Raw genomic sequence first — 20402 nt, 5'->3', positions numbered from 1 at the left:
ACTTGTTAAGCTGTGTGTGTGCTAGGAACTACTTTAAGAGTGAATAGTAGAGCTGCAAGACAATATTTCCCCAGGTACCCAGTGTTCCATGTGGATCGAGTTCTCAGTCTTGGAACCCCTGAAAAATCTCACCAGATCTTCACTTTCTCCAGGTACTTTCTTGCATTTTTGGACTGAATGTTGCCCAGTTTGTGGTGAATGTTCAAGCTATCTGTTGCATTAATTGGTGTTGAGCTTGCTCTGTTTTCTATGTCACTCTTTGGATTTGTGCCCTGCTAATTTGTAGTTTTGGGTGGTCCAAATGTCACACCCAAACATTCTAGTCTCTTCTAAGGGATGCCCTGCAGTTGGCCTTCCACAGTTAACTGAGATCTGTCTTGCTTTGCTAAGTCTGAACTGCAAAGTCCCTATCCTGTATTGAAAAGTGGAAGATATTTGTACTGAGGAAGAATGCCCTGAGGGCGCAGACTGTTTCGGTTAGACATTGCCTTCCTCTGTGCCTCTTATTCCTTCATTGGGCAGCATAAGTGAATGGTTCTACTTTCCTTTCATCTTATTCTAAAGAATTAGTCCAATTTTTTTAAACATATGGATCCTGATCACATGTTGAAAATAAAGTGGATTCCGATATCTAATCTTTTTTTTTAAACATTATTTCCATAAACATTACGTCCCGTACATGTTACTCACTTTAATTTTGACATGTGTAATGACATGGAAGTGACGTATCAAAAATGTGCATATGTAACAAATCCTGGCTTTTATTCATTTGACAGCATATCTCCCAAATATTAATATGTAGACATCGAAACTTACCCTAGTAGACCTTTCATCCATGCAAAACCTGGCTACCCTCCAATGCAATAGTGTGTATTTGACCAAATGTATGTCAGATTTTTACTGCACCGCTGTATATTTACCCCGCATCTGAAAGGACAATGCCATCTAGCTGTTTGAGGTGAGGGGAGCATTAAGCTCAAGTAGGTAATTCTTAAAGGAACCCCAAATGTCCCTTGGGCGGGACGCTGTAGGCTGGGTAACTGCATAAAGTTCATTGTGCTGACTATTTAAAGAAACTTCTTTGTGTGCAGTAGAAGAAAGCCCAATGTGAATCTTGATTTTCATGTCCTTAATCGCGCTCCCAAGCCTTCCGGATCGAATCTCTACTGGGAACCAGTGATATACACACATTTTACATTTTTAGGTCTTGCGTAGCGTGGCAGCGCATGCGCTGCTTGCCTCGCGAGATTTATTGTCAAGGAGTAGTTTCAGAAAAGGGCTTTAAGCCCCTCCCCTCATTCCCATTGGCCGGCATTACCATTTATGGTAAAAGTGGCCTGCCATTGGAAATTGGGGTTTTTGGTGGACGCCCTTTGGTCTCAGAGCGGACTCGGTGGCCTGCTTTGCATCTGTCATGAAGCAGTTTTTTATCTTTATGGGGCCAGTGCTTTAAATGGGCCGGTACTCGCAGGTACTGAGTACCGGCACTTCAAAATTTTCTGCACTTGAGTACCGGAACTTCTCTTTTGTCCAAAGAGAGTACCAGTACTCACGGGGCAGCAAGACAACTCAGTGCAATTTGGTATTTAAAGAAGAAGCGCGGACTCACAGCTGACAGTCCGTTTTTGTGCAGCACTCGAGTACTAATCGCCCCTAAACATCTGCTAATTAAGCAATGCCCCTCCCCCGTCGGGCTCTCTACCCCGGGCTGCTGCAGCCTCCTGGAAACTAGATTCATTCAGCAGACCTGCACGCCGGGCTATTGTGCTTTGCTGGCCATCCAAACACCTTTGAAAAGTGGAGGAAGCGCTGTTTTTATTTTTAACATTTCTTCGTGTGCCCCCTGCAGTCGAGCTCCCATCAACCCATTGCAAGGCGTAAAAGACTTGGTGGGGGACAGATGAAAGGCCCAATTTGCATCTCGCCGCTCTCCCTACTGATAAGCACACTGCAGCCGTACGTACTTTGTCAGAGGGTAACTTATAAAAAGGACAAATAATATACATACCGTTCCTTTAAAATGTAATTGAACAAGAAAGTTAGTGATATTGTGTTATGTATGTTTGATTTCTATCGCACTTTCCCAATGCTTGTGAGGCCCAAGGCGCAATTACAGTGGAAGCAATTTTAAAAAAGGGTTTACATTCAATTAAGTTAAATATTTATGACATTATGAAATAAATGTTAGTGAACTTTTTTCTTAGTGCCTTTGAAACAATTTCTAACAAAGCGCCAATGAAACAAAATCTTAAATGAAGAGTTGCATTTGGTCATGAGGTTTAATCAATGATTTTAATTAATGGCCAGCCCTCCACGATCATCCGCTCGCTCCAGGTAATTGTTGCTTTTAGCACAGTTTATTGTTGGTGCACATAAACTTAACACCCTATCTGCATGCACAAGTGCTTCTATGTCCCTCTGTGTTCTTGCATGAGTAAGTGTTGTCTGCAGTGTGTATTATCTGCATACAAATTAAATCTCAATCAAATTAAACGTGTGCCTCTGCCCCGGTCCCTTAGCACTATCTGTAGCTCCGCCCCCATAGCTCTGCCCCCATATCCCTACCCACCCCCTAACCCCGCCCCCTAGCCCACATCTCAATTTGGTGAGTACCTGCACTTATTTTTTTCCATTTAAATCACTGTATGGGGCCATGTGTTAGAAACACATGGCCCCATAAAGACGAGATCCCCGTGTTTGCAGAGCGGTCATCTGTTCACTTTCGGGACCGTGCTTTTGCTTTCTGACTTGTTAGGTTTCGCCTATCGAAAGCTGCGCACTGCGCAGCTTTTCGGCGCAGGCGAAATCTAATGTTTACAAGTATGTGGCTTGGGAATCCGCCCTCTGTTCCATTGGCTAGCTCCATAAATGGAGGCTAGCCATTGGAACAGAGATCTGTCCGTCAATTGCGGAGCAGATTTGGGGGCATTCCGGCCATTTTTACTCATCCTGCCCCTTTGACAACGTCATGCGGCCGTGGGCGGGGTTTATTTTTTTTTGTCCAGGTTCGTTTTGGCCATTCCGCGGCCGACTGCTGCTGGAGGAAGTCCAGGTCCAGGTGAGTGATTGTGGCCGTTCCCGCCGCCCCCCCCCCCCCCCCCGCTGTCCGTGTTCCCGTTCCCGTCCTCCTCCCGCTGTCCTTTCCCGCCCCCCTCCCGCTGTCCTTTCCCGCCCCCCCTCCCGCTGTCCGTGCCTTTCCTGCCCCCCCCCCCCCCTCCCGCTGTCCATGTGTTCCCGTTCCCGCCTGCATTCTCTCTTTGCGGGAGGCTTTTAGCAGAATCCTGGCCTAAGCTGCATGGTCCCACTGTACATACATGCACAATGCAGATTGAGTGAATTTGCAGTAACTCTAACCGTGCACGTCTGTGTTCCTTCGGATGTTCACCCTCTCGCAGTGCAGCACTGTCCGCAGTGGTGCCCCGATCTGCCCTGATCACTTTGAGGGATATCAAGGTCTTATGTGCTGATGCAGGATTACAGGAATGGAGCAGGTTGCCGATTGCCGACTTTGTTGCACACCACAATCCGAGGGATCCCTGCGTTAGTGAGTAGGGGCTGGCCTGAAGTAGCTGGACGATGTTATGTTAATGTTAATTTTGATTTATATAGCGCCAAATCACCGACAGGTCTCTTAGCGCTTGCTTTGGGAACCCGTCCTGGCTTTCCCTGCGAGATTGCCCCTACTGGGCATCCCCAAGGTGAAGACCAGGCATCCCGCCGTGGGGTGTGTACTTCTCGCTGGTCTCAGACAGCATGATGGCCGCCGTGATCTTTCGTCCCTGGGGTCAATCGATCCCACCACCACCCGCAGCTGAGATCAGAGGCCTGTGTTGTTGCCTGCAGGACCCCCCCGGGCTGTGCCGTCATCCGTTTGTTTCCACCCGCCAACCATCAGGGTGATCGATTGCAGGGTGTCCAGGGGTACCTCTGTGCCTGGTGGTTCCGTGTCAAATTTGTGCGCCTGCCCCCTCCCCCCACCCCCTCCCGCCAGTGAGAGAAGTCTAGCGCCTCAGACGAATCGAGGCGCACCAAAGGCTGCGCGAGAAGTGCATTCCCATGTGGGACACTGGAGGCCTACCGCCGTATCCATTAGCTTGATCCACAGTATTAATCCACCAGAGCGCCTACACGCAACTAAAGTTCTAATATGTGCTATGAAAAACTCTTTTCGCCTAGCAGCCATTAGCTCACGCTTACAAATTGGAGCCTTCTGCCTGTTTCATCTTGGTGATAGCAGGCTGTAAGGTGGAAACACTGGAAGGGGTGTGTAATGACGTCGATGTAAAGTGCCCAGTGACCAAACTGGTCAGGCACTAGGACCGGCCCAAGTAAGGGACGAGGGCGGGCGGAAAGGGAGGAGTTGGGGGACGAAGGGGCAGCTGGGCAGTGAGCTGTTGGGATTTGAAGAAGGAGGACATACAATAAAGAAGGTCCCTGATACTACCACACTGTGTCTGCCTGAGTTCTTGGGGGCTAGACACTACAACTGGCGACGAAGGTAAAGGAAACCCTGAGCATGTGGACAGCCACAGCAGCGACCGACTGGTCCGGAGCTCGCCCCGTGTCTGGAGGCTCGAGCGCGCTGCGAGAGAACGCTCACCGAGTGCCCACCTCGGCGGCGGAAGAGTAATAATAAAAGCGCCTACTGAGTGCCCACCTCGGCGGCGGAAGAGTAATAATAAAAGCGCCTACCGAGTGCCCACCTCGGCGGCGGAAGAGTAATAATAAAAGTGCCTACCGAGTGCCCACCTCGGCGGCGGAAGAGCGCCAACAAAGCGCCTACCGAGTGCCCACCTCGGCGGCTGAAGCGCGTTATCAAGAGCGCCTACCGAGTGCCCACCGGAGCCCACCCGGCGGCGCAAAGAGCGGAGCTCGCCCCACGTCTGGAGGCTCGAGCGCGCCGTAAAAAGTGCCCACCGGAGCCCACCCGGCGGGACAAGAAGCAAAGCTCGCCCCATGTGTGAGGCTTGAGCAGATCACCCAAAAACGACCAACCGGGAGCCCACTCCGGCGGTAAAGGACAAAGAAAACGAACCTCACCTGCAGCAGTGACTCTGGCAGTGGATCGCGGCTGAAAACGACAAGCGGTGAGTGAAGAGTCGAAGCGCCGAGTGAATGAGTGGCTCCGGCCGAAGAAACTAACAAACGACTGAAGTCTCGCTGAAAACGAGATTCCCGGCGAACATTTTGTCCCGGCGAACATTTTGAAGTTAGGCAGCATTGACCAATCCCCTGCGAGGTATCGTCGGCGGCCATTTTGAAGTCGGGCAAAGAGCCTGAAACAGCAAACCAGAACTGACAAGCAACTGGGGAGAGGAGTTGGCCTAACGGCTAGGGCGCTCGACCTCGGACCTGGGGATCTGAGTTCGAGTCTCGGTAACGACGCCAAAAAACCTCCTGTGATTCTGGGCAAATCACTTAATCTCCCCGTGCCTAAAATGAATGCGTGTCCTCATGTAACGTAACTGGGGCTATGTATAGCGCTCTGATACCTGATTGAGTTTGGGTCTAGTTCGCGCTATATAAAACTCTACACACAAAAAAAGCATTGGCAAGAACAAACAAGCACTGGTAAGTGCAACGGACATAACAAACAAGCACTGACAAGCAACAAACAAGCATTGGCAAATAACAAACAAGCACTGGCGAGGGCAACGGACATAACAAACAAGCACCAGCGAGTGCAACGAAATCAATAAACAGACACTGGTGAGTGCAACAAAGACAACAAACAAGCACTGGCGAGTGCAAAGAAAACACCAAACAAGCACAAGCAAATACAATAGAAAAATGAAGGCAACTGTAAATAACGGCAAGCAATAAGGAAAACCAGAGAAGCATGAGTAGACAGATATCAAGGAAGCCGTCTATCATCAACTAAGTCACTGGATAACATGGGAAGCAAAGGAAACAGTCCTGTGACTGTAGCAGATCATGGCGGTGGGAAAAGCAACACAACGATCCAATCCCTGCATTGAAGTGCCACCCCCAGTGGCACAGACTGACATTCGGAATTTGGGCCCTAAATGGAACCGGTGGCTGGAATCACTGGATGAATTTCTTGACGCCACCGGTGAACGAAGAGATGGAAAATGTCTGACACTACTACTCCAGTTGGTGGGTCATGAGGGCCGACGCTTAATCAGAACATTTTCTGAAAAGGACAGACTTATGAAAGACTACAAGAGACGCTACGAGCACATTTCAATGCAAAGGACGACGTGGATCATGAACGCATCGCCTTCAACACGGCACGGCAGGACCCAGGGGAATCATTGCCAAACTTCATCACCCGGTTACAAAGTCTGGTACAATGCTGCCACTTCAACACATTTACAAATGAGGACGCAGTTCGACTACGGGTAATAGAAGGCTGTTCAAGGTCTAGTACAAAGCACAAGATTCTTCGAGGGCATTGGTCGCTAAAGGAAATAATCAAGAAGGCCGAAGGTGGAGAGCGGGTCAAAGCAAGAGAACTATCAAAGGAACTACACCTATGTGCAAGACACCAAGATACCAGGAAAAAGACATCTCTAAGGTCGGTGAATAAAGGACAAGAAATAAACAAAACCAGAAACGGGGAGGGTGAAGACAGATCAGAGATAAGACAATGGGAGAGACCAAGTAACATGAAGTACTCTGAGTCAACAACACAAGACCGAGATGATCCAGGAGTGCGACAGCTTCACTAGTTCAACCTCAAGGAGTCATTCAACGTGTAGTGCAAGAGAGAATGAAGCAGATGAAGGATCAAGTGGGACAGATCGCACCAATGGAACGTGTAGTGCAAGCGAGTATGAAGCAGATGAAGGATCTAGTGGGACAGATCGCACCAATGGACCAGATGACAGCCTGCCCAACAAATGTGCAAGAAAGGCAAACTATAGAAGACTGGACCAGTCACGTCAACACTGGAAATCGGTACATGATCACACCCGTAACACAGATGTCAGTGCACAAAACAAGCGGGAAGAGGAAGCAACCCGGATAAGACGGACTGATCCACTCAGACACCGGGAAGAGGAAGACTAACGCATCCACGACATCCAAGACAATGAAGAAACTGAGAGGAGGCCATTGTCATCACACGAGAGAGACAGAGATACAATATCAAGTGGTCAAACACAAGAAGTAAATATGTGGGTATCAAACAACCTCTCCAATAAGATGACACCGAAGTCACGTCGAGAAAGGTACCCGGAGAAACATCCCACAGAGAACTCCGACTATAGGAGCAGCTCGTCACGGCCTACCTGTTTCAGAAATCCTCCATTCAAGACACACTCAAAGGAACGGTATCCAAGGAAATCGACAAAAGACTCCTCTGATTCAGAAAGCACGTCTGGTCGATCCCTCGAGTCGACCGCGCCATGGTCCCGACGATGGCCATGGCGTCTACCACCTGAACACACCCCAGAACCAAAGGACATTATTCCCATCAAGAATGACGTATCTCACACCAATGTCCCTGAGTACTCAATCACTCCACAAGACAACCTGTCCTGTCAGTCGCAGGTACATCAAGATATAAACAAGATACCTTCACCACTGATGGGGTCAGCAAGGCTGACCAAAAGGACCTACCGAAAGAAAACCGAGATAGTGGACATTACCAACCGGATGGAAAAGGACCATCCAGTAACTCTGCAAGGAAAACCAGACGTGTTGACAGACAGATCATCAGATGAGAGAGAAACCTGCACATGCCCAGACAGTCAAAAGGTTCACCAGTCCCAAACGTGAGTGGGAGTGGGAGTGGGAGTGGGTGAGACAACCAGAGGCCGCGAATGAGTCCCCGAACCAAACCAAGATGGTCTTTTCAGATAGCGCCTCACCATCTGGTATACATGATTTTGAACTGGAGGGCATTGCAGCCCTCGACCGGACAAGAAAAACAAAAAGTAAAATCATATGTGGGTGCTCGGAAGGGAACCCGAACGACATCCCCCATGAAGGAGGTCGAGCGTCAATCAAACGAGCCACAAAGGAAGACAGACTGCCGACATCAAGCTGAGACTTTCACAGTCACCTCAGAAACTGAAGATAAGTGGATCACCCAGAAGCTGATTGGAAACCACCACGAACCTGAGCACAAGAGGACTACGCGAGACGTCTCGCAATTCCAAGGATGCATTCCTGTAGTAAAGGATATCCTCGTCAAAGCGACAGAAGGCCACACAAAAGAAATGGAGATGCATCTCCATAACTTAAACAGGCGGCCTGCAGACCCGTGTGGCTGATTGAGGAACTATAAACATGTTGGACGCTAAGTTTATTTTGGTAACAAAGGGGAGATGTAATATTGTGATGCAGTCTAGCGTTTCAACAGAACGGAACCATGACCACTGCGTAGACTGACGGAAGACGACTGACCCGCAACGTGACGTAATTTAAGAAGTGCAGCCCCAATGCCAAGGAACTACTGACTGAACCAAGAGTAGAGAGAGGAGAAGCAGAGACACTACCAAGTCGCAGTCAGGCACTGATAGAAATCACTGACGAGCGCGAGCCTGACAGTCAGGATCTTCAGGCGTGACCCAGACAGGTCACCACAAAAACCGTCTCGCCGTTTGACACTACAGGGTGCATAAGGAGGTTGTACCCCCGCCGCAGAGATCTGTTTATTTCACATGTCTGAGGAGCACTGCGCCTTTCATCCGTGCGGCGGCCACATCGAGGACCCTTGCCTTGGGTGAAAAACTCCGATGTTTATATTTAGTGTTAATAATATTCTGATTAAAAATTGCTCCATTGGATCAGAGATTTAAGTACAGCTTGGGCGTGGAGTAAGTAGTCGGTGAGTAAAGCCTCCGGTGGCCCGCACAACCCAAAGGTCTTTATCCTGTCCAGGTTCGCAGTGATCACGCCATATGCGCACAGACCGTCGAATAAAATACTGTGCATGTTTATTATGTTGCAGTGATTTATGTAGCACGTATTCTGCCCATGAGAAGGCTTTGTAGTGCTTGTTATGCGCACAGCAGCAATGCTGTAATTGCAGGTGTTACAGATGTCCAGGTAGGCGAGGGCGTCAACTGTTCGGTCAACTGTACTGCGTGAGTGCAGGGCATGCCCGTAGTGATCACGGTATTTCGGTACAGTAACAGGCCTTCTTGGCGCCCTCCCGAGCTTCCCTTTGTTGTTATACTGCAGACTCCGTACAGCTTGTTAGCCAGGGCCGCGTATTAATGTTTACTAGGGGCGAGTTTGAGGCTCCGTTGTAGGTACTCTGGCCGCTGGCGTCTTTCAAGCCCTCAAAAATCCACTCAAAGACCCTTTACCCTCCCCTCCCAGTAAAGTTCACTTGCACCTACTCACAAAGCGCCTGTCACTCACCCCAAACACAGAAAGCGCTATCGCTTTCACCAAATCCATGAGTGTCGCTGCGAGGCAATGCGCTTATACTTTAGGAAACGCACGCAATCATGGCGTGGTTTTGGCTGGTTTATTCTCTTATTTGTGTTTGAAGATTTCCTACTTGAAACCATATGCGTCTCCTTGGCTTCCATTCTATTTTATTTTTAATTCGATTACGTTTTGTTTTCATTTTGTTTGGTACGATTGGGACAACAAGGGCCTGTAATGCTCTACTCTGGCCTCATCAGCCTCCTCACTCACCGTGACTGCTCTGCCCCGACCCTTATCGACCGTTGAAATTGAATTGGAAGCGGTTGTCTGCAGAGCAAAGCACTTAAAACACAGCAATGACGTGCTCATTGCAGCGGCCTCTGCCTGTCTGCCACCGCTGTGCTTCCGGAATTATATACTGTTCTTATCAAACCAGTCTCCTTGACCTTGGAAGGATGGAAGGCTTGCCAGCCCTGCAAACTTTGCACCTGCGTCCTTAAGACCATTGTTAACCCACTGAGTTGCCTTGCCGCATGACACACAACGGTCCGACCGGTTAGTTGCCGACTGGCCGCTTTATCCTCGTAAAAAATGAAAATGAGGTGGGCTGTGTTATGTCGAAGGGAGTAAGAAATAACCACTGCAAACACGCAGGTATGACTGTTCATCGTCCTTGCCAAACCAGGACCCTTTTATTGGTCAAGCAAAACCCCACCCCCAACAAACCAATTAACATCACTCACTATATATACACCAGCTGTGTTCCCTTTTGGCGCCATTCTCCCTCGGGTAAGATCAGTGACCACATCATTACAGGCTGTAGGGTTATGGGCGCACATGTAGGATTTATGGGCCGGACCTGCACGGTATCAACCAGGGAGTAAGGCTGGGCCCCAAAACTGAGACAGGAAATTATTGCAGCTGTCCAGGCTTGGTCGACACGTGTGAATCAGTGGTCCCCATAAAAACTGGGTAGCGGGGGAAGACTAAGCAGGGCAAGCGTAGCGTGAGAGCGGCCGTTTGTAGTGATGGGAAAGGGGGTGCAGTGTGCTTCTGGGGATGGGAAACAAAAAACATTTTGTTGTAGTTCATGTTATAAAGCAATTTAAATTTGAAGCAGCGAATAGAGAAACCATTTGTGACACTATTGCAAACATAAAAAAATGGTAGGGTGTGACTCTTGCTTAGAAATTGTAATTTTGTTAAAGATTTAATTAAAGCTCGTTCTAGAATAGCTTTGCTCCAAAAGAAAACGCTGTTTCCTTGCTTACGATTTCAATCTGAGAGACCGCAAAGCGATTATGCCCCAAACTCGGCCGCATGTTCCCCGGTCATTCACCTCAAAAATGGGGCAAATAAACTTTCTGAAGCAGGAATAGTGCACCAGGGGTGGTTACATGAAGTGGGGTGGTCCACTTCCGGCATGGTTCAAAATCTTCTAGAATGTCACGTTTACCTACTGACCAAACCACTGGAATTATACGGCATAGGAGGAACGTATTGTGCAGCAGATTTGACTAAACGATTTGGTCAAGGCAGATTGTGCTGCTCAGTGCGGCGCATTTTGTGGTAGAATCGCTTCACTGTGTTGCTGACTTCTTGCATGTTAACCCTGTCTGAGCACGTTCTGCATCTTTAGTACCAGTTTAACACACAAATGCAGCGTTAAGCAACGCAAAGGGTTTCGTCAACTTTTGGTAAGAGCGTTCCTTGTGCGGCAACAGGAGTCATTTTTGTTATAAAACAACCCACGTTTTCAATGCTGCAATCCCGCTGCAGCAACTAACTACAGACATTCAGTTTTTAGTGTAATCCGAATATTGTTTGCGTTGATCACGTTAACTGGCATTCCACTTCTTGCACGTAACTTGCAGGTTACACATAGATCTCTGCAATACATGCATTAACCAAGTGAGCTATGTTTTCAGCACAGTCAGCGGTGTTACCAGCTACAACAACCAGTAAAGCTATTTGTAGGAAGTGTCTTGACACCCACACATTCACGTAGCTTATCTTTTGTGTGTGCCCATTGAGTGAGTTTTTGTTTACTACTTTTAGATTGCAAACATTTTGATGTACTGCCATTCAAAGGACTAAAACCTCTCAATTTTTTTTAATTTGCAAAATGCAACTCGATCATCCGTTTTAGACAAAATTAACTCAAAGTTTTTATAATTTCCTACAAGAGAAGACTCTCTTCTGATTAGCAGCATCAATGTTAAAGGAAACGATTGATCACCCTTCTCTGAGACAAAGCAAAAAAAACAAGCATTTGCAATGTAATAGGTCTCGCATTTACGCGAGTTTGAGCTATTAACATTGCAAATGACAATTCCTTTTATTTTGGTTTTCGTTTATAACACCTAAATAAAAGACATTGTAATTTACAATGCCTATAGCTTAAACTAGCGTAAATGCGAGACCTATGGCATTGCAAATGCTTGTTGAGAATAGGTGTTCTCCCCCTGGGGTCGTAATTACTGTAGTCAGCGGGCAAAAAGGCACGGGCTCTAGAGGGAATTCGGTAATCTCCGCCTGGTCCATAAAAGTAACAGCACTGAATGTTCCCTCTTCTGTGCTGGAAAAGACCTGGCCTACAGTGAAAAGGTCTCCAGCTTATTGAGTATTTTAATAAAGTTCGCTGTACCAGCTTTTGTGTAAGGGGGATCCACAAGTTATTTAATATCGGAATCTCTGGGAAATATAATGCAGGTGTACGAGTAACTCACCAATTTCTGCCATGCCCACCTGGTGGTTAATACTGTTTGAATATCACAGGGGTCTCGTGGGAATCCCTGTGGTAATATTGTGTTCAGTGGAGCGGACAAAACCAGATCAGTCTCCGGTATGGTATAAGAATCTGGGCATCAGGATGATACCAAGAGTGTGCAAAACTACTGTGCTACAAGGTAATATACCTGAAGATTAGGTACACCGAATCCCTCGTAGAAACCACCCAAGTCTACCTGGGTGATTTCAATCTCCACTGGAACGATCAGAAGGACACAGTGGTGAATAGTCTCAAAAGTTTCCTTAATGCGCTTGACCTCACCCAATTATGCGATAGACCAACACACGACAAAGGCGCGATACTCGATCTCATCATTGCCAAAAAGAACACCACACAACTGGAGGCGATCCAACCCTGCGACTGGTCAGATCACCACATTATCACCTTCTTGATCAATGAAAAAGTTAAACCTATCCCGGCTCAACCAATCAAATGCAAAACATGGAAAAGGGACATGAAGAATCTTAACCCCTCTACCCTACCTCCCCACATCGGCAATCTCCTCCTTCCCCCTTCAGGTGCCTCGGATGTTCAATCACTGACCGACCACTACCTTGACTCTATGAATACAATAGTCAATAAAGTCGCCCCACTGCAACTGAAGAGTCTCCACCAAAATTTCTAACCCCTGGTATGACGATAGACTCAATGACGACAGGCGTACTATGCGAATGGCAGAGCGCACCTGGAGATCAGACCCTTCAGCACTGCACCTCAAAAGGCTTAAGAACAAGAGAAATGCCTACTTCAGGAAAATAAAGCGCACTAAGTCGGACTTCTTTAGCAGTCAGTTGGACCAAGCAAAAAACAGGCCAAGAAAGCTGTTCGAACTAATCAAGACCCAGACAAAGACTCAACCCTCACAATCAAACAGCACAACAAGCGACACCCCACACTGTGAAGCCTTCTCTGCTTTCTTTAAACTAAAGACTGACAACATAAGAAATGACCTCATCATGGATGTGAGCCGACTCCCCAACCACACCAGAATGTCTAACACTCAACCTAAAAACAAGGCATCCTGGCTATACTTCGATACCTACTCGGAAGAAGCAATACACAAACTGCTCTGCACCTTGAAGCCCTCTAATCACCTCACAGACCCTCTACCTGCTAATGCTGTAAAAGACTTCATCCCCTTGCTCCTCCCTCTCTGGACCAAAATCATCAACAGCTCCCTACAACAAGGCCTCATTCCAGACTCCCTCAAGGTGGGGCAAGTCACACCTATACTCAAGAAACCTACAGCAGATCCGTCTGACCTAAACAATTACCGGCCCATCACCAATATCCCCACCCTGGCCAAACTGCTGGAGAAATGTGTCCAACTCCAACTAACAAAACACATCGACCAATTTGACCTCCTCAGCCCTCATCAATCAGGCTTCCGAGCGAAACATAGCACGGAAACAGCTATGACACACATAATTGATGACGCCCTCCAAATTCTTTTTTTTTTTTTTTGAAAACCTTTATTATATCGTTCAACACAAAATACAGAAGTAGCCCTGCATCGACAGGGGCCGGTCACCACATGTATGCAGAACGTATCAGGAAATCCAATAACACAGCTCTTCAGCCGACAACCCATGGGTCCGGCAGCGGTAGAGGATAGACGATGTATTGAAAACATTTCGAGATCAAGGATATGCCTAAGGTTTCATTTTACATTGAACCCCCCCCCCCCCCCAAAAAACAAGATAAAGAAGAAGCTACAGGATATCCGGAGCTACACACTGGAGGTATAAAAATGCGGGTAGGCGTTAAAAGGCAGTCATGGATCAAGATAGACCAACAGTAAAAAGGCAAGCGCCAGTATGTTAACTAAGGGAGAAGAACAAAGCTACCTATCTATCATCATAACCACCCACCCCAAACCCCGCCCACTCATATGCAGCAGGATGAGATCGAAAGTATCGCTACCGGACCCACCAAGAGGAAAAAAAAAAAAAAAGGGCCATAGAACACAACAAAGGCAAAATAACAAACCCCCCCCGCACCCCCACCCTGCACCCCTGCAATGGCTACGGCCTACCCCACTAGCAGCGTGCCTGTCGCCCAGAGGAATACCCTAAAGAGAAGAAGAAAGAAGGGGTCATAGAACAAAACAAAGGCAAAATAACAAACCCCCCCCACCACCCTGCACCCCTGCAATGGCTACGGCCTAACCCACTAGCAGCGTGCCTGTCGCCCAGAAACGTCCCTAAAAGAGAGAAGGAAAGAAGCGGAGGAGGAGAGACAAAAAAACACACTCCCGGACTCCCTTACCCTCCACCAGACGCAACCACCCGGAAACAAGTGCAAAATAAATGTAACGAGATGCACAATCAATCCGGGAAGTACGAAACATACCACCCGACTCCCGCATTTCACAGGTCACAATCCCAGCAGCAGATTAAATTATTTTCACGTATCCTAAAAAGTCCCACAAGTTAACCCAGGCCAGTACGAATGTCCACTGGAGCACTTACAACCCAGGCCACTGCAACAATGAGAGAGGTAAAGTTTCCATGAAAGTTCAAGTCAGTATGAGCAAGCCAAATAAAGGATAAAAGTTCACAATCTCCACAGAGCAAGCGAGGAAAAGCGTGGAAGGATGATAAAACTTTCCAATAGTCACAGGTGATCTTGTTAAGGCAGTCAAAGTTGTCCATAGTGATAGTCGGCGAGATAGGGTTCAAGCAAGGGACGCTGACAATGTCCACGGGCGCGCGATCTGTCTCCTAGGAATCAGCAGTGCGAAAGGGATCCGGCGTCTGCACAGGGACCTCGAAGTTGGATACACGATGTTTCACTGGTGGCACCGCTGGCTGCGATGATGGCAAAAAGCCGCTGTCCGGTCTCCGGCAAAGATCATCCATTGTTACCGACAGTGCCTGGTAGTTGACGATGATCTGTGAGTGGAGCGCTCTAATGGCCGCCATTACGGCGCGCAGCGGTGGTGTGCCTTCCGTCCCCTCCATCTCCTCTAGTAAGCAACAGATCAGGTTGCAGACCCCGGAGGCCGGCTACTCCGGGGAAGCAGGCAAATCTGGAGCGGACATCAACCACGGGCGCTCTCACCTCACAATTTTGCACCTTCGCCGCTGGTCGGGGCTCCCGTCCGCACCCCCCCGACAAGCTTACTATGTCTCCGGGCGTCGGAGACAGGGTCGCAGCAAACGATGTGTCACGCCGTAGCGTGTGCGTTGCAGGCAGGACACAAAATCGCCGTTTAAAAGAGGTAGAGTATGTCCCCGTTCGGGAGACCGGACATGTTGTGGGCAACTCCTTATGCTCCTGAGCTTAGTTATAAACCTCTAGCAAGCGTGGTGCTAGCAAGTCTTTGCAGGTCTTGTAGAAATCCCCTGTTAAACAGTCTAACCCAGGGGCAGTGGAGCAGTTCATAGCGTATATTTTGCTATCCCCTCCATAGAAACACTTGCATGAATTTAATCAGCCAGACTATAGCAATCTGACAGATACTCCTCTTGATCCGAACCATTGCAAACCACCCGAGATGTGTAAAGCTTACAATAAGAATTTATCCTGTATTTCTGAGGTATTCGTGAGAACCTGGCCAGTGGTAGTGCGAATTTCGGTGCGATGAGAATCCCAGATGGTGGCCAGATGTTCCCCATACCAGAGGGCAATGCTATATTTGGTTAGAAAAAGTTTCTCGCTCAGCAGTCTCCTTCAACTCAGACAAGAGGGACATTTGTGGGCCAAGCCAGGCTGTCAGGTTGCGCAATCTGTTCTTTGTCCAACGTGTCCAATTTCTGTTCAATGTTGGCTATTATATCTCTCAGATCTTTCAAAACTCCCACATACTTGGCAATGCAGACACCATGCATGTTGGCCTTGAAGGTCTCCCAGAGCGTAGCCCAGGTGTCAACGGATCCAATGTGGAGTTCAAAGTAGTCCTCTATTGCCTCCCTGAGTTCAGACTTAGAGCTCGAGCAAGGCACGCCCAGGAAATCTCCACTGCCTCTCATGCCTTCTGCCCTAGGGACACGGACCTTCAGAACCACTTGGGATGATTAGAGTATGTTCTGGGAAGTATATGGAGAGATTTATACCAAGTAGTACAACTAGGAGAAAGCAACCAATAATTTAGTCTGGTGCAAGTGTCTGATTGAGCTGCATAATGTGAGAATGGAGGGTCTATCGTGTTCCGCTGTATCTTTGTTTTTTTCTGGCTACCACTTTTATAATCCTTACAGAACTCCTGGACCGCTGTGGGGGAGTCAAAGATTTGGGGTCTTTTTGATGTCCACACAGTCGCGATGGGTATAACATCCCGTATCTGTGACCCAGATTACGCAGAGTAGCCTTGACACTGTTATACTTGCGCCTCACCTCCTGCACCATTGCTGTATAATCAGGATACAGGGACAACATCGATCCTTGCCAGGTTGTAACACCCCGCTCTCTTGCTAGGCGTATCACAGTGTCTGTCGCAAACGTTTAGGAGGCGCACAATTATGGGCTTGGGCAAGCAGCCTGGGTTTGAGCGAGGACCCAGAGCTCGATGTGCCCGCTCAACTACAAATCCAGGAATGACGGTGTCCCTACCAAATATGTCAGCCAGCAGGGCCTCAGACTGGTCAATATGGTCAGTGTTGGCTGATTCGGGTACTCCTAGTAAGTGAAGGTTGTTGCCCCTACTGCACGCTTCTAAATCTTCGTTTTTGCTATTGCAACTGCCTTAAGGAACTTTTCTACTCTGTAATATTGTGCAAATCAAGTTTTGCGCCCAGGCTGTCTAATCGCTTATCCAGTGTATCAAAATGGCCATTTAAGGCTCTGAATCCAGCCCTCCATCCCTGCAAAATGTGAGTCCGAACCTACGAACGAGCTCTCAGTGGTGACTGCGTCAGAGCCCCCTTCTGCCATGCAGATGTCTGTTTCTGAAGCTTTCTCAGGAGCTTTAGGGAACTGCAGAAGGCGCTGCTTGGGGTCCTTACATCCCATACCTCCCTGCCCTCACTTGTTGAGATGACTCATCTGTCGCAGGTTGTATACTGGCAAGGGAGAGGGGGGCGAGGGGGCTCTGCTATGTAGGACATACAATACACCCACCTCGACCGGAATCCATGAGCCGCCGTCGGGTACCCAGGGCACTGTGTCCAGAGAATTCCTCTAAGGGCTGCAGCACTTGTGCCACCCTTAGAGGTCCTATACCACTACACTCGCACACTGCCTTTGCATGCTGCGTGTTAAGGTGCAGAATAAAGTGAAGAGTCAATATGGCACACATCCCTGTGTGCCATGCCTACAACCCACTGCCCTTGCATAGACCAGTCACCCCTCTAGTTTGGTGCACTGTACCAGTGGTGAGGGTACATGTGCATTAGCCCTGTACCCCTACAGTGTCCAAGTCCATTCTTAGACATTGTAAGTGCAGTGCCGCCATTAAGAGTATGTGGTGCTAGGAGTTTGTCATTACAAACTCCACAGCACCATAATGGCTCAACTAAAAACTGATTCGTTTATCAAACTTCTCAGCACATTAAACCCACACTGATGCCAGTGTGGGATTTAATGAAAAATGCACACAGAGGGCATCTCAGAGATGCCCCCTGAAAGCGAACCCACCTCTAGTGACCTGACTGAGTGGCTACTCAGGCTGCCACCACCAAACCTATTTCTAGACCCCTGGGTCGAGAGCCTGCTGCTCTTGGGGGCCTGAAACAATGCACATCCTGGGACGAGGTGCCAAGCCTCCTCCCCCAGGATGGTCAGGGTTCACGAAGGGGAAGCTTCAAAGGCTTGCCGCCTTTGTGAGCTTCCCCAGACCACTCGCTGCTTTCAGCAACTGGGCCCCACGGGTTCTGCCCTACACTTTGGGCAGGAGAACTGGCAAGAAAAACAAGTGCAGAAAAGGTGTGCTCCCCTCTGCCAACTCCACCACTCAGGCGAGGTGAAGCACAACTCAGTCCCTCCATCTTGAGGATGGGGGACCCAACCAACCAGGGACTGGCACAATAGGGGGTGTACCCACCCCAGGGAAAAGACCCATTGGCCCCTGCCCCATACCTACCTGTAACACCCCTAATTCTAGTATTTAGGGGGCCCCCTGAACCTTGCTTCCTCAGATCCAGAAACGACGAGAAGAAAAGGACCGAACAGCCGTGCAGCCAGCTAACAAGAGGAAGACTCCCACTGTCTTAGCCCCAGCCCTGTCTCACCTCGAACTTGCTCCTTTCGAAATCCCGGTGTGTCCTGCAGCCAGCAACCTCAAACCCCAGGGGACCTGCCTGCCTTCACTACCAAAGACTGCTTTTCCCGTGAACACCAGTTTTGTTCAACTGCAACCTCTGGCAGCAGCCGAAGACTGCGAATCCAGCCCACTCTGCACCTGCCGAAGCCGGGCCCAGCTCAAGTGGAAAAACACCACGAGGTCACCCTGGCGACCCTGAACCGAGATCCGGCGACCCATGACCTGCCTCAAGGATCAAGCCCACGTATGCAGTCTAAATCCAGAAGGCCCCCTAAACGCGACCAAGAGCTGGTAAGAAGATCCGACCCCAAAAGGCACCTCTGCACCTGACGCCCCACAGCTTTGTGTGCCCAAACAGACCGTGCCTAACCAACCCTTAACTTTCCAATTTACCTCTGTCGCACCCATAAGCCCTTCGTCTCCCTGCCGGCTTTTGCAAACCGGAGGTTCCCCATTGAAAACAGGGCACCCGACGTCGAAACAGCACTCTGTACCCGGCCGCTTGAGTGCCACTGAGGGTGCACCTTTTTTGTGCTACTTTGTTTCCCCATTTGCCCTCACCTAAACCGTAGAAGCTTTGCTCCCACAACCCAGGGCAGCGGTAAGCGGCGGTCACGCGTTCGCAGTGACATTGGAGGGGTGGTTTTTAAAGGCAGGCGGAAAAGCATAACTTCAGGGTAAGTAGGGGCGAGAGTAGAGTTGGTAGATGCGTTCGAAGCAGGCACGAAGGCACTGGTCTGTTTGGAGGTGGTTAACTGATCGGGCTTAGATTGAAGGTAGCTCATCAAGTAGGAGGATGTGTTTGGTGGGCCGGCTATAGGCAGTGTTATGTAACTTTGCTGTAGGGTGCAGCAGTATTTACTGATGTATGTAAATCACCGGATGAAAGGACGGATGTGACCAATGGAGGAACCAGAAGCCTTTTTTTATGGCTGGTAGGGAGGAGGAATATCTGTCCATTCAGTTTCCCCATGTAAACATTCAAAAATAAATATGAGAATGGACACTTGTAACTGCGTTACCTAGGTTTCACTTTAAAAAACCCTCATAAACACAATGGTAAAGTCGTTGGCGGTATATCTTGATTCTCCGCTTCACACATGCGTTATTGCATTATCATTGGGTTTATTAATTGTGCTGTATGCAAGCCTCATGCCTGAGGCAACCTCTTGCTATCGCAGTAGTGTCCAGAGATAGATAATCGCCCTCAAAAATATTATAAAAAACAAGCCTGGGGTGAGCCCCTGCAGTTTGGCGGGTCGCTGGCCTGAGCTCTTGACTGATGCAGAGAATGGGGGGCCCCCTCCATGTACTTTGCAGGGGGGTCCCCCTCAAGTTTAATTACGCCGCAGAGCCAAGGGGCCCTCTACGTCGATCCAATAAGCGACCTTCCACGAGTCAGTTGCAGCGGTGTCTAGCGATAGCAGGGCTCTTTATTGTCTGATAAATTGATGTAGTTACAATTATGGTTCGGGCTAGTGATTGTGCCATGCAGCCATTCAATTGGTGAAGTTAGTGGGTGCATTCATGGGCCTAGATCAAGCAGCATCAATGCACGGGCCCAGACTAGGCCTAATTCAGCAGTTCTGCAGGTCTGTGTTGATGGTGAGCTGGTGAAGGAACCCTGGTCCAAATATCAGCCCCCCCCCCCCCCAACCCCACCCCCCCCGGACCCGCCCGAGCAGCCAAGTGGCTGTGACCCAGGCTCAACCGCGGGCCCTGTCGCCGCAGGGCTTCCGGGAACAAATCGGGCAGGCCGCACACACCGGCAGCTCGGCCCGATGTAGCGATCGTGTGGCCTAGGGAAGTACAAGGTGGTGGGTGGAGGATCCAATTACTGCCTTCACTCGTCTTACCAGCCGACCACAGGATCTGTACAGTGCGCCCTTGCACTGCCACGCCCATTTCCAGTCACAGCACTCCGGTGACATTAGGGTGCCGTCTCGGTCGGGAGAGAATGTCTGGGTCCACCAGAGGAGCTTCAGAGCTGCACAGCCATCTTGGTCAGCAGCCTGACCACGCCCAACCAGATATCGAATCTTGCTAAGGTTTTGAGTGTTT

At 49.0% G+C, this 20402-nt stretch overlaps 1 protein-coding gene across 2 annotated transcripts in view; it reads left to right on the top strand.

Annotated features, from left to right (window-relative positions):
- KIF2C (kinesin family member 2C) overlaps positions 1-20402 on the top strand; it is a 1469089-nt gene that overhangs the window by 358780 nt on the left and 1089907 nt on the right. The gene's annotated exons all lie outside the window — the stretch shown is intronic.

Source organism: Lissotriton helveticus, chromosome 1_2 (genome assembly GCF_964261635.1).
Source record: "Lissotriton helveticus chromosome 1_2, aLisHel1.1, whole genome shotgun sequence".
Classification (NCBI taxonomy): Eukaryota; Metazoa; Chordata; class Amphibia; order Caudata; family Salamandridae; genus Lissotriton; species Lissotriton helveticus.
This window is presented reverse-complemented; position numbering and strand designations above follow the sequence as displayed.